Raw genomic sequence first — 18,666 nt, forward strand, 5'->3', positions numbered from 1 at the left:
ATTGGGCCTTACCTCTCTGGGGTCCCTGCCCTTGAGCAACTAAATGCTTTATTGAAGAGGCAAAAAACATGCACGAAAAAGGTAAGGACAAGGGTGTATTAATTGCCAACCTCCTGGAAGTACTTAAAGCCATAATTGTTGGGATGGAGAGGAATCCATAAGCTGGAGAACGTTTCTGGTGACACAGTCTCTCAGTGGAAAATCAAGTGGAAAATTAAGAATGAGCCAGATCTATTTGTAGAGTTCTGATTAAACCTGTATGACTAGTAAGAGGAAAAAATTCACATGACCTGTATTAAAAGAGTACCTAGAAGGAATTGACATTTTCTTCCCATTAGCTGGCCAAGAATAATAAATGTCAACCAATGTGAGTAATCGTATTGGGGGGACCAACACCCTCAAACCTTGGCTTTTAATTTAACTTTCCCATATGTTAAGTTTTTAAATGGCCATGACTTTTAAACCACCATTTCCATTTGGAGTTTATGCCACAGAAATCATCAGAGCTGTGACCAAAGGTGTGTAATTTTGGAAGAAAAATAAATCCTAAGCGTCTAGCCAAAGTATAAGGAATTTTTGATAGGGGGCTTTATGGTATGAATGTCTATGCATCAGGCAGTTAAAAAAAAATCTACCTGAGAAACTACGATATATAAGTTAAAAAAATTGACTCCAAGTAAGTGTCCTTGGTATTCCCATAGAGCAATTAGCTCAAAATTAACTAACAGTGATAGGATTATGGGTATTTCATTTTCTTTGTGCTTTTCAGTTTCCTATACTGACCCTGTGTTACAGGAATCAGATGAAGAAAAAATTTTTTCAGGCCAACCTATATATCAACAGCTATTTTCATAGAATGATGGGGGTTGATCCTGCATCATACAGAATTAAGGTATAACAGGATGGTGAGGAATTGTAATCTTTCTGTATTAACCTCAAATGCATCTTCTAGAATTACAAAACTATATATGTTTAAAGAATTCTATAGCTGAGAGGTACTAAAAACTTTGTGGGTTCAACAAACCATGGAATTTTGCATAATTCCCAGAACAACACAATGTTTGAATTTTTGACGGCATATGAAACAATAGGTGTGGAGGTGATCCTGAAACACCGCAGTATCTTAAATTCTGAAGTCCAGACGCTCCATCATGACACTGACTTAAAGGAGTTATAATTAAGGAGACAGAAAACTCAATGAGGGGGATTATTTCTGTTAATTTTTACAGTTGCAAAAGAGTTATTTAACAGAAATGTTGTGTTGTTCAATGTTGACACTTATTTGTGAAAACGGTCTATTTATTGTTCTCTGCAAACATCTGTATACAATGGTATATGTCAGTTACGTCTCAGTAATATGAAAACATTTTCCCATCTATTTCTAGTCTTAGAAGTAAGTTTTTTTCTCATGAGTAAATTAAAAGGTGGCAAAACATGGCTGGTGTTTGGTTTCCTAGTTACACAAGCTAGATTAGAGTCAAGAATTGGGATTTTACTAGAACATTCTTTCAATTAGTAAAATCTATACCTGCGGTTCACCAAGCCACTCTAAATATAATTGGAGATTTTCACGTTGATTGATTTATTTTCACTGGACCAAATTAAGGCTCCACTGGAAAGGTTCTGAGCCCTGTTCCCTATTTTTCTGGAAAAGCTCCATGAGACAGGGCTCGAGTTTTCTTGCTGTAGCTCCAGTGCTAAGCCAGTTCCAGGTCTGTAGTAGGTGCGTCGTCAATGCCTGTGAATACTGCCCGAAATGCATGGCTGTTGCCGTCAGGTGCATCTGACATGTCTCTGCCAGTTCTCCCCAGCATGGATTTACCAAGTAAGTGCTGGGAACGTTGTGAGAGATTTTGTTTTAATAATCTTAGACACTAGGAGCAAGGTGGGTTTGCCTCTAAAGGAGGAAGCTGCAACTTGTCTGCACAGAAAACGTTCCTGTATCAGGCAGTGCAAGCTGTGATCTGACTCCTTAGCCTTGAGATCATTTTAGTGACTTGGTTCAAAGGGAGAGTGTTGACAATGAACATCCTGTCGCCTGGACAGGAATAGAACTCAAGAGTCAAGGCTTTGAGTGAGGTAGGGGAGTAAAGGCTTCCGGTGCCTGCAACTCCCCCTGAAGATTTGTCGCACTGCCAAAGTGACAGGAGAGCGTGGAGAACGTGCCTGTGTGTAGACCAGGTTTTGAGCGATGTGCTAGATCTCCTTTAAGGCTTTATGAATGGCACTAGGGCGGAGATAGGTGTGTGGCGATGTCATTAAACAGAGGCCAACTTCTGTAAAATAAATCTTAATGCTAGATGAATCTTGGCCTCCTAAATTCGTATATTTCCATCATGCTTTTCAGAGGTGGGGGTAGCAGCTGGAATGGGCCCGGGAGTCCTCTCAGAAAAGGCTTTCCGCTGTCATGGTGAATTACACGCTAGTTTCGCTGTGAAAGCTGGCAGAGAATGGCTAAACAGCATAGATAAGCCGTCTTGTTGATGTGGGCCGGGGAGCTGTGCCATCTGTGTTTCTACCTGGTAAGTACCTGCCAGCCAGTGAACCTTCCTATTTAGCTGTTACCAACAAGAACATTCCAGTGGTAAACCGCACCCGACACAGGATTCTGAAACCATTCAGTACAGAAAGCAGGGCACTTCTCAGAAGGAACCCATATTCATTTTGTTTCCTCTTGGCTTTTAAAGGCTTTAAAAAGTAAATATATTACAAACCATATTCCAGACATCGATTTAGAAAGAAAAAATCTTTTATTCCTTTCCCATTATAGTGATGGAGACAGAACATTTTATTTAAATGTCATAGACTTTAAATTACACCTCACACTTACGTGTACACAAAAAGGAAACATGAAAAAAATTCAGATTGTTAGCACTAAGAATAGTTTTGGAGACCAGTTGGTCCAGCCCTGCTTTTCAGATGAAAAATGTAAGGCCAGAGGTCAACAGAATTACTCAACAATACAAATGAAGTTAGACATTCAGCATTTTATTCATAGTTAGTATAAACAGTATTTCCCTTGTATCGCTGATGTCACAGGCAAAAAAATCTCATGATTTTCTTGAATTTCAACGTCCCAGGCATCAGGTGATGGTTAATCACAGTACTCACTGACCTACTGCATTCTGAGGGAAAAGAGGAATTTACAGTTTTTTTTCTTGTGATAGGGAATTTTATTCTAGGAAAGGCCAATCCCCAACAGTTAATTTCTAGCCCTCCTTTAAAATGTATGTCTTCAGAAATGCAAGACCTAATAGATTTCCCTAAGTTTCCCTAAGTTTCAACTAAGCAAAACCATTGAGGATCTTTTCATATAGTCATGGTTTACTTGCCTTTCTTTTATTGGAGGCCTGGCTGTATATCCTTCGCCCATTTACAGGGAGGTGGGGGGTGAGGAGGGTTGGTCTTTGAATTTTTTAGCTCTAAATTCGCCAGTTACCCTTGTCTATGATATAAGTTGTAATTTTTTCCTCCTAGTTTGTCAGTTGACTTTGCTTATGCTGTTTTTTCCCTTTCTTCCATGATTTTAAAGAAAACTTCAAGGTGATGTCCAGGTCACTCTTTGGATTTATCAAGGTGAGTGTGGCAGAATATAGTCTAAAAGCAACTTAAAACCCAGAATTACACAGTAGCTATCAGTCGTCATGTACAAATCTATTGTTAAATGTCCAGAAAGATTCTGTTATTTTCCAGATCGTTAGCATGGCCTGTAATAGCATCCCAAATAAATTACTGCTCTCTATGTGGCCCATTTAGGTACTCCAGGATCACCTATGTAGAGACCTGTACATGAATTTTACAGTTCTTAAAAGTCATGGTTTCTTAGTTTATTTGGCATATTCTGAATCTATACAAAAAGTAAGTCACTTGCTTTTATAATAAAATTACTGTTTGATTTAAAAGAGTATGTTTTTATACACACAGTACAAATTGCTTTGAAATAGAGCTTACGAAATATCCAGAGCTCATTGTTTAAGATGTTTGTCTTGAAAACCTCTCCCCCAGATTCATTTAATACCTTCTTAATAAACAGAAAATACGTTTTTTTTCCTAGTGAAAGTAAAAACTGATCTCGCTATATTTTATATGTGATCAATAGGAGATTTTGCTCTATCGAAGAAAAAGTAACTAAGAAAGACATGGGTGTATAAAGAAACAAACATAGATGAAGAAAGGTTAGCAGAAGATGAATCGAAAATCAACAGTGGTTATCACTGAGTAGTATAATTGTACGTGACTTTGTTTTTCACGTCTTCCTCCTGGATTTTGATCTTCTTGTTAATGAGCCCATTCCATAGTATGAACATGGAAAATAAGAAAGGCGGATCACAGACTATAAACAGAAAGCCAAAGTGACACCTTCTTCCTTTAAGTAACTGAGATCATTTGCATACCCTGAGTGCAGTCTTCCCCTAACTAGATGGTGTGTGCTTCCAGCAGAAGGACAGAGCACAAGGAGTGACTAATCCAGGCTAAGAGGAGGGAGCTTTCACTAGCTCGTCGGAGCACCTCAGCATCTTCAAGTGCACATGGCTGCGTCTCCGGGAGGTCGCTTCCAAGATTTTATGAATCTCACATCTTACACTGTTGGATTGTCTCCTTTCCCACAACGTTGTAATTTGAGGTGTTGTCCGGCGCTGGAGTACTTTGTCAAGGAAGGGCACTGAAATAACAGGATATTTTTATTCAGGTGACAGCACGGGTGACAACTGAACCGCCCAGAATTTGCTTCTTAAAATGGTGATACTAACATTACACGTAATTACGAGTTCAGAAGAAGTGTTTTGCCCTCCTCTGTGGTTGCTATGTAGGGCACAAGAAAATATGGCCTAAATTGAGACACTGAGTAGATAAGAGAGGGAGTAATGAAAAGTTGACCTTTCCTCATTGCCTTTTTTGCCAAAGGAACAGTGTTCTCAATGTTGAGCAACTAAATAGAAAGAACCTTGTTCCAGAAACATAGAGGTCCCTCATAACACACAACATAGTTCTGACTCTCTTTTCTGAGCCAGGTCATGGCAGAGAAAGTAAACAGGACTGCTGGTTTGGAGCAGGGTCTGTCTCAGAGAGTATGTCCTCCCCCTACCACAGTCAAGAGTGAAAGAAGATATTGTACAGTCCAGGGGGTCCGAACGCTTCCCTGGCCATGCTGAAACCTCTCCTCTCCCTTAAGGGCAGGAAGACTGTCCTCCCCGCAGTGGAACACATCCCTGTGGAGGCCCAGCAGCTCACCTGACACCCCGTATCATTCCTGCCACCTGATCCCTCATCATCGTTTTCTTTCCACCTCACAAGACTTCCCAGCATCTGTTGTTACCTGCGTCATCTTTGAACATTCTCATGTCCTTTAGCACGCAGCTGTGTCTGGAATCTGCCTCTTTTCCTGTATCACCCTTTCTGCCCTTGCTCCCGGCTTGGGCGCACAGGTCTTAAGGTTGGTACTGACTCTGACTCACTCCTTATCTACCGTATCTTGCCACAGATGATCAACCTTGGTCCTGTAGAACTCTGTGGCCAAAATTCAGTCTTAAAAAGGAGATTGGAGGCAAATTCATTAAGGACTTTCTTCCATTTTATTAGCTGTTGATCAGCATTCAATGTACACAATTTGACACGTACCTTGATGTAAAGGAACGCTTCCAAAAAGTTAGTTAAAATGAAATTTTGATAAATTTACTCTTACTTGTTTATACTTCTCATTTGATTCTCTACTCAGAAATTTAGGGAAATTTAAAATGGAGGTCCTTACTCATAAGTTAGCATGAGAAAGAAGATATAAGTACAATGTATGGTACATGTTATAAGTGACTAATCCAAGGGTGTCTGGGTGGCTTCATTGGTTAAGCGTCTGCCTTTGGCTCAAGGCATGATCTTAGAGTCCTGGGATCGAGCCCCGCAACTGGCTCCCTGCTCAGAGCGGAGTCAGCTTCTCCCGCTCCCTCTGCCCCTCATGCTTTCGTGCTCTCTCTTTCTCTCTCTCTTAAATTAAGAAAAAAAATGTGACTAATCCATGTTTGAAGAATGTAGGAATGAGCAAGTGAATACAGTAGTGTGAATAAGCAAAAAACGACGAATATTATATTGAAACTAGAGGATATAAGTTTTTTAATAAAGGAAATGGTTGTCATCGCGTGAAAGCAAAATCAGGATTCAGTATTAGAGTGCATACGATCTCCGTGTGTCGGCTGCAGATGTACAACGACACGCAGGGAAGCTGAGGAACGGGACTACTGGGTGGGCGCTATGTCGGGTAATTTTTATATTCTTTATATTTTCTTTATTTTCTACATTTTCTGTAATGAGCACTTAGTATTCTTAAATTCTTAAAGGAATTCTTAGTATTCTTAAAAGGAAATAGTATATTTTAAAAATGTTACAGACAGCAATTGCTGTGAGTTTTAAGGAAGGACATCACTCTGGATCGGGGCACTTTGGGGAGCTCCTTGGGTACGTGCAGTCTGAGCCTAAGTTAATGCAACTTCAGTTGGAAGAAAGGTGGTAACGTGTTTAGGTAAGTAACCTGGCAGGAATGAGGAGGAATTAAATGCTATTTTTAGCCCTCTTGTGAAATCGTTTTTATTTTATTTTTTTTTAAGATTTTTTTTTTAATTGATTTATTCGACAGAGATAGAGACAGCCAGTGAGAGAGGGAACACAAGCAGGGGGAGTGGGAGAGGAAGAAGCAGGCTCATAGCGGAGGAGCCTGATGTGGGGCTCGATCCCAGAACGCCGGGATCACGCCCTGAGCCAAAGGCAGACGCTTAACCGCTGTGCCACCCAGGCGCCCCTGAAATCGTTTTTAAATTAACTTTTGTAAAGACAACCACACAGTCTCTGCGTCTCTGTCGTTTCTGCTCAGCTCCGCTGTTGTAGCCGTAAGTAGGCTAACAGTGGCTGAGGCTGGGTTCCACTAAGACCTGATTTACAAAAACAGTTACTTTTAGGTTCAGTGATTTCTAATATTCGGTTCTACCTTGTGTGCCACTTCGGGTCGTAGCATAATCTCCCTTTTCACCCCAATCCTTTAGCAAACCACGAAACAGTTACTACACAACAGCTGTGCTAGTAAGCTGCTACTTTGAATTCCTGGAATGCAGGCATGAGGTGTGGTGACAGGAGGTGTGGGGGACAGAAGGGAGAGAGCAGTCACCTGAGGCCAGGGGAGGCAGAGAATCCAAGGAGAGTGGGGAGCAGGGGAGGGGAAACCCAAAGTCTCCACAGGATCCTGAGGTGACCCTGTGAGTTTGAGGGAATTGGGGGACCCGGAGGCACCCCCACGTGGCAAATGCTTGGGTTCCACAACAAAAACGAAAGCTTCCTTCTCACAGGTTCATAGCGTCCCTGCACAAAAATACAAGAGTGCTTTGTGAAAACAGTGCCTGTGCATAGCGCTGACGACAGTCCTCACCAACTCACTGGAAACAACCGGAATCCATCAGAAACAACCACCGAGGCCTCTCCCCTCCCTGAAGTACCTTCTAACTCCCCTGGTACCAGTGATCCGACCAGAGCAGCGACACACGCGGATCCTGCAAACCATCTCCAGCGTTAGTTCTCGAGGACATCAGGAGCTCAGTATTTACTTAGGTACCTGCTGTTGTCCTGATTCGTCTGCAGAGTTTGCGGCTTTACATGGCCGTCTTCTTGAGGATGTAAATGGGTCGTCTCTCGAGGTTTTTCATCTGTATTATTGCTAAGTGGCAGGAGAAGAAAAATAGGAAAGGTACCTTAATTATGTACATTTCAGTCGTGGAAGAAATTCGTCAGCGGCTTTCATTTTGAAATTTAGGGCAGAATTTGCCTCAAGTTTCTGAAATCTTTGCAAGGTGTGTAAAAGGACAACATAACCAAATCCCACCTTTCACGACTAAGTCAAAACTCGAAGGAGGAAATCGTATGAAAACCATCCTGTACGGTGTGTCAGAAGACGCTGAATTCTTATAGACAAGTGTCCGTGCCTTAAAACAACACCTATTTCCAAAGCAATTCTGACTGGCAAATAATCATTTACTGCCAGATTGTGACATTGAAGCCTCACAAGGTCAACGGCTCCGCACAGTGGATCTTACTCAAGGCTTCCTCTTCTGTTTTCGCGAAGATGGGAGTTCTGTTTTCTGTACATTGACGTCCACAGTTTGGAGAGCAGCAGTAGTGGTCATGAGGCATAGGAGGACTGACAGTAATGCCAAGGATTTAACCACTTTTAAATGCCAATAACAATCACGGGTAAATAACAACAGCTAACATTTTCTGACCTTCATCCTAAGCGAGGCAGTACGTTAAGTGAGGTTGGAACTATTGTCCCTATTTTACAGACAAGGAAAATGAAGTTTAGAGAAGGTACGTGTCTTGCTGAGGGTTTCAGAGCTAGTAAGTGGGTGTGAACACAGCTCTTACTGATTGCAAAGCTCCTGATCTCACCTGGTAACGCTACTCTGCCTCTTCAGGGGTTAAGATGCACTTCATTGTACAGAAATGAAATGAGAAATGATACAATACAGTGCGTTTAGGCTTCAGATATGTGTTGGTATTAGGCATTTAAGTGTGGAAGCACAAAGAGTTAACTCCTCCACTTACCAGGACTTCCTCATTACTCACTCACTCTACCCTTTCTTGGAAATTAGAACGAGGGCATCCCTTGAGACAAAGAGGAAGACTGAGTCAGGAGCCAGTTTTCACAGGATGTGGAAGGGCCAATTTGAGATCCTTGCATGAGGAAGAGCAGAGGGTTGTACCAACAGGTGTTCTGGGAGGGGCTTCCAAGAAGCAATGACTAAGTGATTATCTGAGGAATGGCTAAAAGTGGTTTTGACTGAGGAGTGGTACATGGGTGTGGGAGAATACAACCTTCATGAGTGTGTGCGGAAGGAATGGCCATCCACTTGATTGATGGTAGTTAATGCGAATATGGAGTAATGCAGGAGTGGTCTTAATAGTTTTGTCACTCCAAGCATCAGACCAATGAGGACTTTAAAGCTTTATCTGAGTATATACAGGAAGGTTGGTTCGTATAGGAATAGGAATAGATCAGAGGCAGAAACAAGAGGCAAGGATAAATGGGCTGTGAATGGAGGAGTCCAACAGTATTTTTCCTGAGTGATCAGTGCATGACTTCTCCTGCTTAACCTTTGTCACAAATTATTGTTGTAGAAATATACAGTAAATGTAAGGTATGCAGATGACACATTTTTCACTAGTGAAAGGCCAGTAACGTTAAATCACAGAACTTGCTAGTCTGTGTGAATGGACAGGAACTTTTCCACCAACCTTAATAAGGACAGAATCCTTTACGGAAATACTATAATTTTCTTATAGGCTAATAACTCAGACTAGCATAAAAAGGGAGAGATTGCCTACTGTTCTCTAGAAGGATATTGGCCTAATGTACCAGAGTAGCTTAAAAAAAAAAAAAACCCAGGAAGATTGATGGGGGACAATATTGATAGAAGAAAATTCCACGTTTGTACTATATGCAGTTCTGGGTGATACAGAATCAAATTCAGAAGTAGTAGCAACTGGGGGCACCTGGGTGGCGCAGTCCTTAAAGCGTCTGCCTTCGGCTCAGGGCGTGATCCTGGCGTTCTGGGATCGAGTCCCACATCGGGCTCCTCCGCTGGGAGCCTGCTTCTTCCTCTCCCACTCCCCCTGCTGTGTTCCCTCTTTCGCTGGCTGTGTCTCTGTCACATAAATAAATAAAATCTTAAAAAAAAAAAAAGAAGTAGTAGCAACTGAAATTATCAGCAGGTAGCTGTATGGGTTCAGGATTCTGAGTCTGATCAGCAGGACTGAAGGCCTACCCTGAGCAACTTCCTGCTGGTATGATTTTAAGCAAGTCACTGAATTTCTCTGGCCTTCAGAGTCTTCTCTGCTTTGGGATAACAATGTTATTGGGCCTACCTACCTCACAGAGTTGCTCTGGGGACCAAAGACAATAAATTTTAAAATATTTTGTAAGCAAATATATTAGCTGTTGCGATTCTCTCTCTCTCTTTTTTTAAGATATTATTTATTTTTGTGAGGGGGGCGGAGGGAGAAGCAGATTCCCTGCTGAGCGGGGAGCCGGATGTGGGACTCGATCCCAGGACCCAAGGATCATGACCTCAGCCGAAGGTCTGAGGTCACTCAACCAAGTGAGCCATCAGGCGCCCCAGCTGTTGCTATTCTTATTATTAATCCTGACTGCTGTACAAATGGAAGTCAAAGTCATTAAATAAAAATGATTTCGAGTGCGTATGGGTGGTCTCTGTTCACGAGAAGCTCATTTTCTGCGGGTGGCGCTGGTGAGGAGTGTAGTAGGGACCAAGAAAACAAGAGATAATTTAATTTAAAAAAATGAAAAGGATAATTTAATAGAGTGGGAAGTGCCATGCGGGGCAGAGGGAGGACATGCGCAGAGTAATTAGACACACTGCACCTGGGCGAGCTAAGGGTCGAGGAGACATGGGGAATCATCAGTGATGTGACGGAAGTCTAAAACAGGCCGGCTCACCAAGTTCAGCGTTCGTATATTAAAACAAAGAGCAACCTTGACACCCAGGGTAAGTTTAGGACAGTTAGAGATGTACTGCCAGGTAGGGTTAGTTACAGCCCTCAGGTCCTTCGGTCTCGGGTCACAGCACAGTCTCAGGAGGAGGCCACTAAGTACAGCACTGCTTTCTGCTGGCCGCTAACCCCCACCCCAGGCCGGTGACGTGCATTTTGTAGCTGCTATCCTCCCTACTCACACCGTTTCTGGCCCCTTGACTCCTAACTTGCTGGTTAAACAAGGCATTAAAAAAGTAATCTTAAAAAAAAAAACTATAAGCAGTTTAAAGATTATCTAAGAAGTTAAAATTAGACAAAAATAGAAAGGTACACACACACAGACACACAGACATGATCTCACTTTAAACACTCCCCCATGCGGCCCCCCTAATCATCGTATTAAAGATTGGGTCTCCCCCACACCCCCGTTCCCGAGCTCTCTTACTCTGATCTGTTTTCTCCCAGTCTGTATCCCCTTTATTATAATGAATTAACTACGTGTCTTGTTTTTACTCTCCCCCGTCACTGGAATGAGAACTCCACGAAGGAGTCTACCTTCCCTGGAGGACACTCCACAAGCCTCAGAGCTGTCCCTGGAACAGAGAAGGGCTCGATACATATTGACAAAGTCAGATGAGTGTGCCAACCACCATCTAAGAGAAACATGGCTAGTTTCTGAGCTGGCTCCTGCGTCCTGCTCCCGTCCGGGCCTGGTTTGATCCCGCAGCTCCCAAAGAGCGGGCCGGTCCTTCTACACCCTTCTGTCAGTCTTTTGGGGCGCTGACGGAAAGTGCTCTGCTGGCAGGGCAAGAGCCAAGGTCCCCTCCACTCTCCTGTGCCTCTCACGTGACTTCCCTCTCCTTTCTGTGCGAGGGCCTTCCTGCCCTTCCTGTGAGGAAAGCATGAGATCCAGATAAGAATAATCAGCTCAGCCTGGGCAGCCGCAGCTCCCCAGGTTCTCGGCTTCCCCCATACATGGACATAGCACAATGATTAATCACCCAACTGCTTCCAGGAGAAGGATCTTGGGGTTTCCGATTATTTAAACTCAGCACCTCCTCCTGCTTATCTTAGTTACGTGATATTTCTAACACGGAAATAAAGGGCATTTTCTGACCGTGATCCACTCATTATCCCAAGAAGTGAAACACAGGCCAAAGAGATAAAGGCTTAGAGAAGTTCTGAATTGTGTTCGGATTACATATAGGATAGGTTCAATGGTGGGGTACTTCGCTGTTTGGGGGGTTTGCTCCCTGAGCCTTCAGGCTCAAGAACACCATGGTCTTTCCCCTGCCCCATCCCTGGCCACTGCTGCTCGCAGAACGCTGGGGCGAGGCCGTCGCCCTCGGAAAGGATGGCAACGACAGGAGGCAGATTTTAAGACGGGGAAACCCATGAAGAAATGGTGTGTGATCAGAGTGTGTTTCGATGAGACAAGCTAATCATTTCTAAAGAAATAATTTTTATGAAATGGCTACTGAATCTTTTTTATGCCCGAGGATGATAATACAAGGAAAGGATCTTAAGTGACAAAACAATAGCTTGACTCAGAACGCGCTCCTGGATGAGCTAGGAGCAGGCCATAGGCATGCGGAATGGAGTCCTTGGAGCAGGGAGGAGGGAGGGGAAGGTCACGACTGTCTCTAAGAGGAGGAGAATCATTTGCTGTGGCTGGTTTTAACTGGACATTGGCCCGGAAATAGAAAATTAGAAGCCCTGGGGCGCCTGGGTGGCGCAGTCGTTAAAGCGTCTGCCTTCGGCTCGGGGCGTGATCCCGGTGTACCGGGATCGAGTCCCACATCAGGCTCCTCCGCTGGGGGCCTGCTTCTTCCCCTCCCACTCCCCCTGCTGTGCTCCCTCTCTCGCTGGCTGTCTCTCTGTCACATAAATAAATAAAATTTAAAAAAAAAAAAAAAAATTAGAAGCCCTGACTACTTTAATTCAGCCTTAATTTTTAAAAAGCCTAATTAAAAAAAAAAAAGTGACTCACAAACTGTAGTACTAGAAGAGAAACTTGAAGAGGGAAAAGTCCCTGACACGAAGACTTTTGCTAATATAAACTATCAGGGCTACTGTCGCTTTTTTAAAATAATGAAGTAGAGGGAATTGTATTTAAGCTGTCCAACCACAGCCCATAGAGAAGGTTAAATAGGAAGGCTACAGATTTAACTTAAATGTAAATCTCTAGTAATTATTTTATCACGAACCCGAGTTCCTGCCTAGATTGTTAAGACGCTCTGCTGTGATATTCTGCTTTTAAAAGGTGCACACGGACCCCCTCTGTGAAATAGCACTTTAGTTTCTATTCGGCTTGCTTTGGGAGACTGGGTCCAGAACATCTGCTGTGGCAAACTGTTCACTCACAGGTATGAGCCGTTTCTCATGGGTATAGAATTTGTTTATCGCGGTTAGACATTGATCTTATTGACTTTGACCTCACAGGTTTTGTTCTAAATAAATCAGTGAATGCAAACGTTTTCTTCCTAGTCGGAAATGTTTATTAAGATCTAATCCTTGTAAGGTTTCGGCAAGTTTAAAAATTAGGTGGGTTTAGAAAATATTTATTTTTAATGCCCTGTAAAAAGCCTAAGTTCTTTGACGCTGGCAGCCTGTGAGGTGTGGGCCAGTAGGACACACTATGGAACTTCTGGTGCCTTGAAGAGGTCTGTGTCTAGAGATCTGAGCCTGGAATGTTTCGGCAAAACTGGGATACCAAGTATCTCATCAAAAGTTCCTTCTGCCTACTTTCCCTTTTGTAAAATTTTAATCCTCCTTAAAAATCCTAAGCTTTTTTTTTTAAGTGTTCTTATTTTCATATATATTTCTTTTAGTGTGAATACTTCTCCATCCTTAATGTACATCAAGGGCCTGCTTTATAATTAGGGATTATTACATCTGTTTATGTAGTAGTGGTGGGTTTTTTTTTTTTTTTTTGAGGTTTTCTGGAGGCTGCCAGTGAGTTTTTTAAATGTAACTATAAATTCTACTTTTAAGAAACACCTCACACAGGCTTACCTTGAAGAGTTTCCCTCTACTCCTGGTTTAATCTAGCGCGTTAGTCTTACTACCGCAGGGTCACAGATAAGGGGTGAGCAGAGCAGTTTGTAACCTTTAGTCCAAAGCAGCCTTTCAACAGAGAGGTGAGAAGAGTGCGGGAGCTCGGGGCGGGGGCGCTGCGGGACCCTGCGCTCCTGTCTTGTGTAAGGCGCAGGCACAAGCTACTCTCTGCAACAAAGTCTACCACCAAACCACTCCTCTGACATGGGCTTAGGAAATTGGTCTTTGTGGCCTCCACTGTGTGCAAGTGGGCATGACACCATCCTGAAGAAACCGCCTGGGTTATAAACCAAAGAGGAAGTTGTGCTCTCCAGCTCCGTTAGAATAGAAGGACGATTATGCATTTGTAATGATTCAAAGCCAGTATAGAACCTTCGATAAGGGACACTACTCTTTCTGCCCGTGAGGATCCCAGTCCTGCCGCACCATGGCCTGAATTTCAACTTACTTTCCTTCTAACTGAAATGGTAATGTAGGAGACGTTGGTCTCTCCTTTTACGCTTCATTCACTGTAAGTGAATACTTACTGTTAAAGGTGCTAGAGCTCCTCATCCTGGGCTGTGAGAGCATCACGTGGTCCTGAAGGGAAGACAGAAGCCAGGACGACATCCGCCTGGCCCACAGCATGATCGACAGGAGCTCTCAGCCAGTGACAATCCATCCTGATTTTTTTTCAGCACACAGTCTAATGTTTTTCTAGTATAAAAAGCCATTGGTTTCCCTCCCACAACCTCATTTTATCTTGTGCACTCTCAAAATATTTTTTTTTCTTTTTAACTTAATATTTTTTTCATAAAATTACTATAATTACAGCCCAAAATGTATAAAACAGAACAAAAAAGTATCACCCATAATGCTCCTACCCTGAAATGTTTTGGTACAATCCATTCTGGTACATTTTCCTGTGCTTCTAAGTCTTTACAGGTTATACAGTAAAAATCCAAATCAAGACAGGCACATAAATATAAACTTATTCCAGTGGCTGTATCAGTGTCGTCCAAGATCTCTATTGCAAATTTGTTTCCAGTTTTATTTATAATGAAGCTCTTGATAAAAATGCATGAAATATTTTTCATATTAAAGTATTCCAGTAGAATGGATTCCTAGGAGGGCTAAGTGGCATGAATATTTGTATTATTCTCTGTATACATTGCATAATTGTTTTTCATAGGCCTTCTGCCAGTTGCTGGGGTGACTTCAACATAGGAGGATATCCATTTCCTCACACCCTTGCTTTTTATCAGGCGTACACATAAGTAGCTTTCTGTTGTTGTTAATGTAATGGGGATAAAATGTATCTTGTTCTTTGCTTTTGCCTTTCTTTAGTTTTAATGAGGTTAACATTTCCAGATTTATGGGCCAGGGCTCTCTCCCTATCCTGCATTCTAAGAGAGTTTCTGTATTTCCCTGCTCCTTTTTCAGTGCTATGTAGTGTTGAACTCTGCTAAAGGAACTTCACTTACCTTAGAAAGGTCATGGGGACTTTTGTGAACTAGGAGACCCAGACGGGGAGGGGGGGCAGTAGGAGAACTACCTATAAGCTGACTCGAGCTGGAGCTTTTGAGACAAAATCTGGGTAGAAAAGAGAGAAGCTAGGTTCTAGGAAAGCACTTGCATTCACAGATGGATCCTTGGGGGACTGAAATGGATGAAGTGGATTTTAGGACATTTTTATGAGCGTTACAGAATGTAATACTTCTTTGAGCCTCACTGGAATATTCCATTGAAGTCTTAGTTTTTACTTTATGGAGTTAAAGTTATTTAGCGGTCAAGCAATACTGTATGGTACTCTTGAGACAACACAGTTAAATATAGGTCATACGTGCTGTTAGCGGCATGTTCTAGCCTGAAAGGGGAGCCTGAGATCACCCCTTATGGTGAGGAAGATGATATAAACCAGGTCTCTCATATAACTGGGCCATTGAAATAGGAGATGTGGTAAATTTGAGAATTCCAAGAAGTTCTTCATTCTGTGATGCAAGCATTCAAAGAATTCTTTTCGTATTTGGCTTGCTGTTTTCTCTCAAACTGGGATCTGGTGTAGTCTTCCAAGTCCCTGGTCTATTTCCCCCAGCTTCCTTTTTAGGAAGGCCTAGGACTGGTATCTTGAGCAATCCTAAGCCTTAGGGAAAATACTTTTTTCTCTGTTTTCCACTGTCTTATCTTTGCTTGCCTCTTCTCACTACGAAGTGGTAAGATTTCAAGCACCAGGATTACACAGCATAAAGAGAGTAGGAACATGAGTGTAAGGGGACATGCTTTTAGTCTGGGTCTGTTTTAGTCCAGAGGGATGAAAGAGGTCACAGGTGGTCCAGCCCAATTCATGAGGAGTCCACCCTACCGTGTGAGTTCCAGGAATCTTCTGGTTAACAGTTACTTGGCCTGTTCTAATTCTTTGCATCTTCCTGAATCAGGAAAAGATACTTATTGTCTGGTGTTTGGGACCTTGGCCTAAGAGCTCTCCATTTCATCACGACTAATATTGGGATTTTCTCTGTTGTTGTCCCCGGAGGACGGTCCCATTCGCGTCAGCGCCGCACCTGCTCTGGACGCCCCGGGACGTTCAGCGGCTGTGGCCGTGCGGCTGGACTGAGACTCGCCACCTGCACGGTCGAGGGCAGGACCCCCAGGAGCACCACCGGACCCATCTCTTACACAGGCTGACCGATTTCTCCTGGTGTTCAGAGTCTGTTTTTGTTTAGCACCATTTGAAATCGGTTATGATGTAGGGGGAAAAGCAGCGGCCTCGAAGCCTCGCGCCGACTCTGGTGAGCAGCCGCCCGTGCTTTCCTGGAGGACGGATGGGCAGAGAGAGGGGAAGGACGATCTCGTGCTTTTCACTAACTTCTTTAACTGCATTTATGATCCCTTACTGCAGAGGTAAGAGAGACCTGACTGTACTTTGAAAAGCAAAGGGCTTTAACGTATCCGAGGTCTGGTCGCATGTTGCCGAAATGCGGGAGGTGCCGCGGATGCTCTCAGGGGTCGCTGTTGAGTTCTCTTTCTGTGAAGAGTCCGTTCCTGCCTCCCCACCTGAATAAATATTTCACTCTAGTCAACTAATCATCTCTTTGTTTTTCATCCGTCATTTCCTATTCATAATTCCATGACAAGTGGGGTCCTGGAAAGGTAACTTGCGATGTAGAATTACCCACTTGCTAAGCATTTCAGCAGGAGACGGCAGAAGACACACGTTAAAAAAGAAGCCAGCCCGTTAGGACAAGAATGGAATTCCGTGAGCCAAGGGACAAAACGAGAGAAAAGATCACCGAAAAATGCTCAAGCCTGGGTGGAGGGATGCTGCTTAGGGAAGGGGAAACTGAGGCTGGTTCCAAACGGCACCTCCGTGGTCCATGATCCTTTGAGAAATTTTGCCCAACTGAACACACTGTCCCGTGGCTGGTGAAGGAGAGCAGCCTGAGGATTTCCCTTCCTTTATAAAAGATGCAGGAGCTCTACTTGTGGTGCAGAGTCTCGAGGAGCCCTGGAGGGACAGGGCGAACCAGTTCTGGAAGGGTATTCAGCGATGAGCCAGATTTGGCTTCGTGGGGGATTAAATCTGGGGAATCTTCAGGTCAGAGGGCTGTGACCTCTTGAGTGAGCATTTCGTGCAGATGTCTGGAGACATCTTGAACCTGTTTTTCAAGACCCTGCAAATTTTAGTGGCCACCCACACGGGCTCTGGTTATACTGTTCCGGATCACGCTTATGTTTTTATTCTAAAGTTTCCCCAGGTGACTCACGTGCAGCCACGGTCGAGAGCCACCCCTCTGTGGTCTGGCTTTCCTACTCAAACAGTGATGGGAGGACCCCTACCACGGGTGTAGGAGCTGCTGGTCTTCATCTCCTTGGGCTGCTGTAGGAAACCACGACAGCCCCGGCAGCTTATCAACCACAGATGCTTCTGCTGGGGATGCTGGGAAGTCCAAGATCAAGGTGCTGACAGATTCAGTGCTGGGTGGCAGCCAGCTTGCTGGTTCAAAGACTGCGCCTTCCCAGGGCAGAGGGGCCAAGGGAACGCTCTTGGGCCTCTTGACAAGGGCACTAATCCCATTCATGAAGGCTCTGCCCTCATGACCTAATTCCTTCCCAAAGGCCCCACCTCCCGATACTATGCCCTTGGGGGTTAGGATTTTCACATGGGGATTTTGGTGGCACACGAACATTCATACAGTAACTGTCTTGAAACAAAACACCTCATTTCTTCCAGTCCTGGAAGTCCCAAGTGTGACATTTCACTAGGCTGAACCCAAGGCATTGGCAAGACCAGGCTCCCGCCAGACGTCCTAGGAGAATCCATGCACTTGCCTTTTCCAGGTTCTAGAGCTGTGTTCTTAGGCTTGCGGTCCCTGCCTTCATCCTCCAGGCCGGCTGCCGAGCATCCGCCAAGGGGGTCACGCAGCCTCCTGCTGCAGTCAGCTTCCCCACTGTCCTGCCTTCCAGGGCACCGCGTGATTACATTCAGGGCCCCACCCAAGATCCCATGTGCAGAGACCGTTCGCCACAGAGGTGACAGCCACAGGTGACAGGTATTAGGTGACAGCCACAGGTGACAGCCACAGGTGACAGAGATCCGAAATCTCTGGAGGCCATGAGCCTACCACAAGCAGCAGTAGGTAGAACGAAGGGAAATGCGGACTCTCAGGCCCACCTGGGATCTGCTGGATCAGAATCTGCATTTTAGCAAGACTTACCAGCACACTACCATTGGAGAAGTGTGGTCCCTCGGGGTCCTACCCAAGGAAGTGCTCATCTAAACGACAGTGGTCTCCGGCTTCTCCCTGAAGCCCCCAGCCCTAAGCACCAGGATGCCTGAGCTTTTGCTTGGTTTCCAGAGCTCGGCACAAGGCTTGCCACTGCCACTTTTTAAAGGCTGTGTAAGGGAGATAGATGTTTATGTTGTAAACATAAGCAGCTCCCCCTGCTACTCTCCCTATACATGTTTTCTTGTGGTAGCGAGTGCAATCGGGTGGGTAACTTTCTCATTGTGGCGAGTCATTTATCTTCATGTACATAAGTGAGAGGGAAGGAAAAAGTGTACTGACCACAGCCCCCGGTATTCTGCTTCCCCCACATTTAAGCAAT

At 44.0% G+C, this 18,666-nt stretch overlaps 2 long non-coding RNA genes across 4 annotated transcripts; one reads left to right on the forward strand and one right to left on the reverse strand.

The window, feature by feature from the left end:
* Nucleotides 1–3,812: 3,812 nt before the first annotated feature.
* Nucleotides 3,813–10,018, reverse strand: LOC103672498. 3 transcript variants are annotated; one of them, XR_571192.2, is made up of 3 exons: nt 7,859–9,987; nt 7,592–7,693; nt 3,813–4,663 (listed from the first exon to the last, which is right to left on the reverse strand). It is a non-coding gene; the product is annotated as an uncharacterized LOC103672498 (long non-coding RNA). The 3 variants fall into 3 exon arrangements; XR_005836409.1 differs by having other exon boundaries at nt 7,592–10,018; XR_005836410.1 differs by having other exon boundaries at nt 7,476–10,018.
* LOC121104037 lies at nt 4,556–6,563 on the forward strand. Its single transcript, XR_005836408.1, has 2 exons — nt 4,556–4,690; nt 5,174–6,563. It is a non-coding gene; the product is annotated as an uncharacterized LOC121104037 (long non-coding RNA).
* Nucleotides 10,019–18,666: the final 8,648 nt, after the last annotated feature.

Source organism: Ursus maritimus, unplaced genomic scaffold, assembly GCF_017311325.1.
Source record: "Ursus maritimus isolate PB19 unplaced genomic scaffold, ASM1731132v1 scaffold_2, whole genome shotgun sequence".
NCBI lineage: Eukaryota > Metazoa > Chordata > Mammalia > Carnivora > Ursidae > Ursus > Ursus maritimus.